The sequence below is a fragment of the Centroberyx affinis genome, unplaced genomic scaffold (assembly GCF_046629955.1).
Source record: "Centroberyx affinis isolate AG114_WGS23_722 - 3 ecotype Tasmania unplaced genomic scaffold, CSIRO-AGI_Caff_v1 ptg002472l_1, whole genome shotgun sequence".
Classification (NCBI taxonomy): Eukaryota; Metazoa; Chordata; class Actinopteri; order Beryciformes; family Berycidae; genus Centroberyx; species Centroberyx affinis.
In genome coordinates this window covers 56,385-66,259 of record NW_027280704.1, presented here as the reverse complement: position 1 = coordinate 66,259, position 9,875 = coordinate 56,385, and positions in this window count along the sequence as shown.

Here is a 9,875-nt window from a genome sequence, read left to right as displayed (position 1 = left end):
TCGTGGAGAGCATTTTGGAATGGCTCGAAGCGTAGTGCACTGATGGGTAGCAGAGTCTACGATCTGGCGGAGACTGGATGGATGTAGATCAGTGGTGGAAACCGGGAGCCTGACTCCAGCACACTTGAATACAATCACTCACTCAATCAATCAAGCACTCACACACAGGGGAAAACATTGGGAGACAGGTTAGACTGGGGCTGAAGCTGAGGTGGAGGGGACTGAGGCAGGCACCGTAACAGCTTGGCTGTTATCTCGTCAGTGGTAGGCAATATGTACTGTTCTCTTTTCACTGAATCATACAGCCTTTTCAGGTCAATGCAGATTCGAGCTTTGGCTGTGTTCTTCTTCAAAATGGGCACCATGGGCCCTATCTTACACCCGGCACAAAGCGCAGCACAAGTGTCATTGCTAGTTTCTGACCGACGCAGTTGTCATTTTCATGCCCAGCGCCCACGTTGTTTAAATAGTAAATGTAGTTGCGCCCATCTGTGCGCCCATGGGCGTGTTGGTCTTAAAATGAGGTGTGGTCAGGCACATTGTTGGCGCATTGCTATCTTGAGGCAGCGGAAAGCGATTGCGCCATTGACCAACAAAAACCTAGTCTAAAGTCTGGCGCAGTCTCTCTCTCTCTCTTTCTCTCTAACACACACACATACACACACACACACACACACACACACACAACGTTACCATGCAAAATAGAAAAATAGGATCATCTACTATGTTCCTGACATGTATTTTGTTGCCAAATTGCCATATGCTTTCACCATTACGCAATGCCAAATGCGCAATGTGCATGTCCCGTTAACAATCATAACACATTGCCAATTGCTAAATACGCAACCTACAACCAAGAAAAAACAACACAGTAAATGTGTAAAAAGCACAGCCCAACAAAAAATCATGAAAATAAACTGCAAAGGCATCTTACCTTTAGCCGATGCACAACATGGGCCTACCCGACGCACACACACATCGCCATCGCGCACGAGCAGATCCGTTTCCTCAGCAGAAAACCGTTTGTTTCTCCAACTTGCCGAATCCGCCATTTAAATAGCAATACGCCAAGGTGCAAGCACACCTGGCTCTTAAAGGGAATGGGAGATGACACTCTGATTGGTTGAGTTCATATTACGCCCAAAACACACCTATGATTAATTAAGGGACTTAGTAAAACCCCTTTGCGCCTTGCGCCTTACTTTGCGCCCACATTGTGTGTCGTTTAACTAGCGATTTGGATTTGGACACGCCCCAAATGCACTTGCGCCATGCGCTTTAGACCATGCGCCATGGATCGTTTAAATAGGGCCCCATGAGTGCATACCACTTGGTAGGTTGTGTTACACGCTCAATGACGCCATTGCTTTCCATTCTTTGTAGCTAATCTTTTACCTTCTGCAGCAATGGAAGGGGCACCCGGCTGAGCATTGTCCTTTAACTGTATCCTCACGGTTCAGTTTTAAGTGTTCCATGCTCACTGTAGGCGTGTTGGTCTCTACTGGTGTGTGCTTTCATCTACTCTCCTCACCAGGTTCATATTCACTGACATGGACCGGCTGATTAGGTTACTCACTGTGCGACCATGGATGACATAAGCTGTGAGCGGGTAAGTCTTTTCCTTACAGGTTACAGTGGTCTGAAACTGGCCAAGACATAGAAGCTCTCCACCCGGGCTGTCGAGTGGAATGTCTGCTGGGTCTAGCGTTCTTTCTGGGGTGAGCGACTGGTATGTCTCCTCTCGGATTATGTTCACATCGGCCCCTGTGTCTATTTTAAATTCTACAGGAATCGAGCCGAGAACTGTACAGACCACTGTTCCGATGTCTCATCTGTTTTGCACACTGATCCTAAGCAATAGGATGGCTGGTCATAACAATTGAGTATACTAAGTCACATAGGATCACACCTTGAGTTTTACCTCCCTATATAAATCCTTGTTAGCAACAAAATCTAAGAGTACAAGAAATTAATAGTTACAAGGCAGGTTAGGGAAGAATGTGTTACTTTGTAGATATCAGCACTGATAGACACACCTAATGTTAAAGCCCCTACATGTAGACTATTTACCTCAATATATCATTCTGAAATTAATTTGACAGCATAATATAATGGCTGTGGAAAAGCCAGACCATCGCTGTGAAAATTAGTTGTGTTGCTTTTTCTGTGTTTATTCAAATTTTTTGTCATGCCTAGAAAGGCTGTTTTATGGTTATAAGACAAGTGTCGACAGATGTCTTACGAAAAGTATCGGACGACACTGAGGCATTTATGCTCAAACGAAGTATCGGGAGAGGTCTGCACAAGTATGCACACAAACACAAACACACACACACACACACACTAGCTAACTGTAGCAAAAATCCAGCATCTAACGTTCCTGCTACATTTGTTGCCACATAGAGCTACAGTAGTTAATCAAGTTGACATTATAGTAAATTAAACGGACATAATATGCTTAACGTTACCTGTCACGAAGAGCTCTCCATTGCTGTTTTACTGCCAATACATCCACACAAACGGCTACAGCTATACCAATTTCCCCCAGGAGGTCTTTGTTTTTTGTGCGTCTTTAAAATCCCTCCCATGACAAGTTGTACAGTGTTCTGCCAATTTCTCCTCAAAACCATCCATTACTATTTTTACTTCTTCTATACTACTACTATTTTTATCCCACTTGACCAAAGCAATTAGTTAGACAGCTGTTTCCATCTCTATGGCAACGACAGAGCGCTTGGTCCAGCCAACCAATGAAAATGTAAGACAAATGACGACGACGTTTGTCGACGTCTGCGACCTCACAAATTTCGACAGGTACAAGACACTATTGGACGACACATACTTCTGTCTTTCTAACGTATTTTTGTCTTCAGACATTGTCGACAGACACTTGTCTTATAACCGTAAAACAGCCTTAATAGCTACGGAACTCCTGAAAGACATTGTAAAAAAAAAAAAAATTTGCGGCCTATTTTTAAGTTTATCTCTTTCGGATGAGTTACTACGTCGTTTGGGCGAGTTATTAAGTTGCATGGACAAGATCTTAAGTTGTTTGGACGAGCTAAATGTAGATATTGGCAGCACATTTTTCTTCTTGCATTCCCTTGGCTTCCGCCAATAAGTCATTTGAGTGACTTGTATCTGGCATGGAGTAGGCTTTCCATAGCCTGAAACAGACACATGAAACAGCCCAAATCCCTTTCATACTGATGGACACTTAAGGTTTGACCAAAATATAACACTGGCATAATCGAAAGGGTCCTTTATAGCCCCTTGTCAGGGGCGGGTCAGGGACACTGAAGCAAGGGGGGCAGAGCTGTCTTTGTAGGCCCCCACTGACCCATCCTTAATAAATTGCCTATATAAAGGCTAAATTAGGTTAACATTATAGCCAAAAATAATGATAGCATGTAGTAGACATAGCCTACAACTTTTTGCAGTAAAGCCAGCAAACAATAGCCTAGTCTACCATTGGTTAACTAGAACATGTCTCATAATGCTTTACACCTGTATGATGAGGTCACTGTTCTTCACAGTGAATTATAAACTGTGTACTAGCCCTGAATCTTTTGAAAGTGCAAGCAATCTCAGCAAACTTCGAAGTTCCCGGCCTTGGGGGCCCTCAAGGGGGTACAGGTATGGATACAGCTGTCCATGCTAAAGAAGTAACCTTAGCTCATACCGATTCAAATACTCTATGAAATTATAAAACATCCGTTTTGCCATGTTTTAAATAACGTTTTCATATATGTAAACAAAACACTGCTGCAGATAACTGTAGCTCAAGCATTAGTTCCTATATTATTCCTAATCACAGCATTGTACTATGAAGTAGTTTGCTATTGTGAGAATTTGAGTTAACAGATGTTTGGGGGATGGCTGTCGTTGTGAACATAGCCTATCCAACATTTACTATTCTGATGTTACGAGCTGCAGCTAATGGAAAATGCTACTGCTAACAAACTAGACTAAACATAAATGAACTAACGTAATCGGAGTGTGGAGGTGTATTAAACAACATCTTTTTAAGAGCTGGGTTTGAAGACTTCTATCATAGAAAAGAAAAAATAGAGATTAGTGTAGTGAAAGACATAATTTTTCAGCAATTAAAGGACAGATGGGCATCAGACATATGTTACAAACCAAAACTTCACACTTTTTGTGAAATAAAGCAGGTATCCGGACCAGAGAATTATGTTTTGTATAACCTGTCTAGGAAAAAGCGGTATCTATGTGCTCAAATCAGAGCTGGCATACTCGGCCTTCATATTGAGACAGGCCGATATGTGGGCACTGCTGAGGAGGATAGACTGTGTAGTCTGTGTGAACTCGAGGAAGTCGAAAACGAAATGCACTTTGTACTGTACTGTCCCTTCTATGATACTATTAGGCGGAGTCTTTTTAATAAGGTAGACAAAAAAAAAAATTTGTGTGGGTGGAAGACTGAAACGGCTCTTTCAATATGAAACTTTTGCATTTGCCACATTTTTAGAAAAGGCTTGGTCGATGAGGAGGAAGGCAATGTACAAATAAAAGGGCCTGGTTTTCTGTGCCTATGTGTATGTTTGTAGGTATATGTATGTACTGCATGTAAGCTTATGTATTTTTATGTGCAATATGTATGTATATGTACAGTGGTGTGGCTTCATCTACTTATTGAAAACCCCCACTAGGGTACAACACCAACTGGAAGTCAGGATGATGTAAATTTTATACTTGCGGGGATGTGCCCGGGGGATGGGGGGCTGCTGGGTGCCCAGTTGGAGAGCCGAGCGATAAACCATCTGATCCCCGTCCCTCCAACTATGCTGCACAGGGTTTCTCATCGGTCCGAGCACTACCCATGTATTGTTTTTGTTTGACTATTGATGTGTCTTATAATCCCATATGGGATGGGCCACAAAGTGGCATGACACGAAAATAAAATATTCATTCATTCATTCATTCATTCATTCATTCATTCATTCATATATAAGTCCATTCACTCTACACATCTAACATATGAAAGAAATCTGAGGTCTCTTCTTAAATGGAGACACGAGGAATATGCACCTTGTGCTCCATCCCTGCTTGACCTCAAAAGGTCCAAAACAGCTACATTTCAAAGAGGTTTGTCTGGTAACAGTCTATCTTGTGGCAAATCTGCCATTTGTTGCTCTCTTTTTTTTGCTTTGACCTTTCTGCAGACAACACGTCTTGAGAAAGATTTCCTCCTGAATTTTTCTCTAGCAAATTATTTCTGTGTCTGCCTTCGACAACTCTCTGACAGTTAGAGCCCCTTTGACTAGTGTTGTTTTTTGATATTGCATCTTTCTTGATTGGGTCACCTTGAGATTGGTTGACTGCAGCTTGCAGCTCCTTTCTCTCCCTACTAAACTGTTTAAGAATCTCTGTTTAACGGTTTAAGGATCTCTTTAGGCCTACCTGGCCACAGATTCTCTCGCTCTTGTAAGATAGTTGGTCCATGAATCCAGCTCATAAACTGGTTATATTTCAGCTGTAAACCCTCTACATGCACAGTCAGCTGGATTTACTGTAGTGTTGATATATCTCCACTGACATGGCTTACTCTAATGGAGTGAATGTTATCTGCGTAAGGTATGATACAGTCCCATATCCACTTTAGCTCACAACTGAGAAGTTATGGAGTTAAGCACTAACAGGCCCAAAGCCAACAGGTTTGATGGCTCTGTTCACGCTGAAGGAAGACACTTGGCTTAGGACATTTAGCCAGGCATTCCATCTTTGGGCGTAGATCTCTGGAATGTTCTCATCCCAGGTGAATTTTTTCTTGCGCAGCTGCTGCATGAGAATTTTCACTGGAAGGATGAATGGAGAGAAGAATCCCAATGCATCATAGAAGGAGCCTATAATTTAGAGGATTCTTCTTCTAATCACTAGTTTGTCCTTCACATTAATCTTGAACTTGAATGAGTCAAACTCCAGACGCACCAGACGCCAAGTGCCCTCTCTACTGGAAGAACATCTTGACTCCAGTCCAGCTCTTTGACTTCCTTGGCTCTCTCATGTTTTTGAACAGACACCAAGAAGACGCCCAGCTGTTACTTGTCCATTTAGGTTGAATCCTCCAGAAGCCTCAAGTGATGACATGCTTTGGTTGTCCTCTGCTGTTTTTCTCAGTGCAAAGTTTGTGCAGCTGGGAATAAGCTTGCACCAAAAAGGTGAACAACTATGTTGTACTCAGCCATGTTCTGACAAAGGTCTCCTTCTGCCACCATGAAGCATAGGTCTGTGTCATCTTCAAGAACTCTCACTTGATGGTACATTGCCTCTATATCTGCCATCACAGTGACCTGCTCCTTTCAATACCTTGTTGGTACTCCCTCAAGTGAATTTGTTAAATCTGGACCTTGTAGAAGTTCATTGTTCAATGAGGTCCCTTGGAAGCCAACAGCACAATCAAATACCACATGCAGCTTCTTCTGTTGGTTGTGGTAAACCCATGGTGGGGGATATACCACAATGTATCATCCTGGCAGCTGAGCTGATGTTCTGGCACTTTAACAGATTATCATAATGGTATGCAGTTTGACACAGAGTCCATGAATTGGTCATCTTCTTGTGACATTTCAAGCTTCTCATCACACCTGCTCTCCGGAAAATCTTGATTGAATTGCTGCACAAAGAGCGTCTCCATTATGCTCAATAGAAAACCAATTCACTATAATCCAGGGTTCTTTACTGATTTCTGGATCATTTTCTGTGTGCTCTTGAACTGGATCATTGACAATCCAACAAAGAGCAGTTCTAATGGCATGTGGGCCTTTGTTCTGTGTTGTCATTGTGTTGTTGATCACTTGCAATGACTCTAATACCTTGTGGACCATAGTTCCTATGAGAAGTCCTTCCTTTGATGCAAGGCAATTTCACTTCTCTAAGTATGACCAGTTGTTGATAACTTTTTGTTGATGAATATTCTTGATAGAAAAAAGAATGCTTTTCTGGGTGTATACCAAGGCTAGCTCAATTAAGTTATACTCCTCGAGTCCACTAACTAACTTTTATTTTTTTTTACCCCCAAGTATCTTTATTGGACTTTCAAAAAGATATTAAACATATACATCAACACGTACAGCAAAGCAAAAAGACTAACAATTACGAATAGTCCATATAAGTAATATATATTTGCAGAGCACAGTTATCCAGCTAACCCGCCCCCCTCCCCATCAAACATACAAACACACACACACATATACACAAACATCTAAACAATAGAAAAACAGAGCTACTTGTTAGGGTAAGTCTGATATAATAAACAGATGTCAAAGAAATAGGCATGAGCAATTCTGTTTTTTGTGAGATAAGTAAATCAATTCATAATTTAAAAAAAAGAAGTATAAGACTTTGTCTTATACTCACCATAGAGGCTGCTCTAGTGAAAGGTTGGTCATTTCCAATTACCCAGAATAGAGATAAAATGATGTCTGGTTAAATAGTCTGCTTCAAGATATCAGACAGAGTCCAAAATATAGATTTCCAGAAATTAGATAAATTAGGACACAACCAAAATATATGTGCCAGTGAGGCAGGAAACAATTTGCATCTGTCACAATGCGGGTCAATGTTAGGATAAAATTTAGAGAGCTTGACTTTAGAAAAATGTAGTCACTAACTAACTTTTCACTTGTCTCCTAGTTTGCAAAGTGGGACAATCATTAGTAGCTGTGAGTAAGAGCAGTGTACGGAAGGCTTCAGTTCAGTTCAGCTTCCATGCGTGAGTTATGTTTACAATGGGGAAACATTTTGCAGAGACAGACAAAACCCACACACACCATCCTGGTAAGTTAAATTAACTTACCTGGGAATTATTAACTTTTGGTGAAAATTTGACATGTAGAATGACCACATATTGACAATTGCATAGTATTGGCAGAGGTATGCACTCTAGTGTGCACTAGATGGCTCTGAGTGCCATCGAGTTGGTATTTGGTGTTAATTTAGGTTCACGCTGCTCAATTACAAGCAAACCAGGGCTTGCAAACAAAGGCAACAGAATCACAAATATACTGAACAAAAATATAAATGCAACACTTTTGTTTTTGCTCCCATTTTTCATGAGTTGAAATAAAAGATCTAAGACTTTTTCTTTGCACACATAAGGCTTATTTCTCTCAAATTTTGCTCACAAATTTGTTTAAATCCGTGTTAGTGAGCACTTCTCCTTTGCCAAGATAATCCATCCACCTGACAGGTGTGGCATATCAAGATGCTGATTAAACAGCATGATTATTGCACAGGTGTGCCTTGGGCTGGTCACAATAAAAGGCCACTCTAAAATGTGCAGTTTTACCACACAACACAATGCCACAAGTTTTGAGGGAGCGTGCAATTGGCATGCTGACTGCAGGAATGTCCACCAGAGCTGTTGCCCGTGAATTGAATGTTCATTTCACTACCATAAGCCGTCGTTTCCGAGAATTTGGCAGTACATCCAACCGGCCTCACAACCGCAGACCACATTTCTGCACAAACTGTCAGAAACCGTCTCAGGGAAGCTCATCTGCATGCTCATCATCCTCACCAGGGTCTTGACCTGACTGCAGTTCGTCATTGTAACCGACTTGAGTGGGCAAATGCTCACCTTCAATGGCGTCTGGCACTTTGTTGTTCTCTTCACAGATGAATCCCGGTTTTCACTGTACCGGGCAGATGGCAGACAGCGTGTATGGCGTCGTGTGGGCGAGTGGTTTGCTGATGTCAATGTTGTGAACAGAGTGCCCCATGGTGGCGGTGGGGTTATGGTATGGGCAGGCATAAGCTACGGACAACGAACACAGGTGCATTTTATTGATGGCAATTTGAATGCACAGAGATACCGTGACGAGATCCTGAGGCCCATTGTTGTTCCATTCATCCACCGCCATCACCTCATGTTGCAGCATGATAATGCTCGGCCCCATGTTGCAAGGATCTGTACACAATTCCTGGAAGCTGAAAACATCCCAGTTCTTGCATGGCCTGCATACTCACCAGACATGTCACCCATTGAGCATGTTCAGGATACTCTTTTTGTTCAGTGTAGCTTGTTGTGTTTTGGTAACTTGTCATACCACAAGGTTAGAGATTTTGGCAGTGGGAGGAGTCAAAGCAAATCCTACTCCACTCCCTGTAACTTTAGCTAAGCATGATGGACTTGTTTGTGCGCTTTGCTGTAATTTTTTGCTGTAAATTTTCTTTAGTTGGATCGGATCACGCTCTCATTGAACCACACTGCAGTTTGCTTGGAAAAGGACCAAAACCTGCGTTTTCTGTCAGTCTTGATGCAGTTATTTGGTGCGTTTAAATGGTATTGTTTTCACCTGCTCTCAGTCCTTTGTCCCCCCTTTGAGTCAAGAACTCGAGAAATCAAATAAGCCAGCTACAGTAAGCCAAAGTAAAACCAACCTAGCAAATTTGAGTGGACCTTTAGGCTCCACTTATGTATCTGCTTATGAGCAATGGAACAATGATGAATATATTTTGGCAATTCTATTAATACTAGACAAATGTGGTCGCTAGTTTATACTCAAACCTGGTGTAACTTTGTGCATTTCACTGATTGCATCACACTTTGCATATGTCTCTGTTCTGTGGTAAGAGGAAAGATGTGCACATTCCCTGTATCCTACAGGTCACATTGTAGGTGGATGGTGGAAGACTATGTATGAAATATTCAGAAAGCTCTTTGAGAAAAAGGAGATCCTGGAGATCTGTTATCAATTTAGAAAGGTGGAGTGAATGTGGTGAGAGGCCAAAGCTTTTGTCATGCCACATGCACACTACTACACTCAACACAAAGGAAGCATTAATGCATTTGTGTGTGTGTGTGTGTGTGTGGGGGGGTGGTGGGTGGGGTGGGTGTAGGGGGGCTGTGT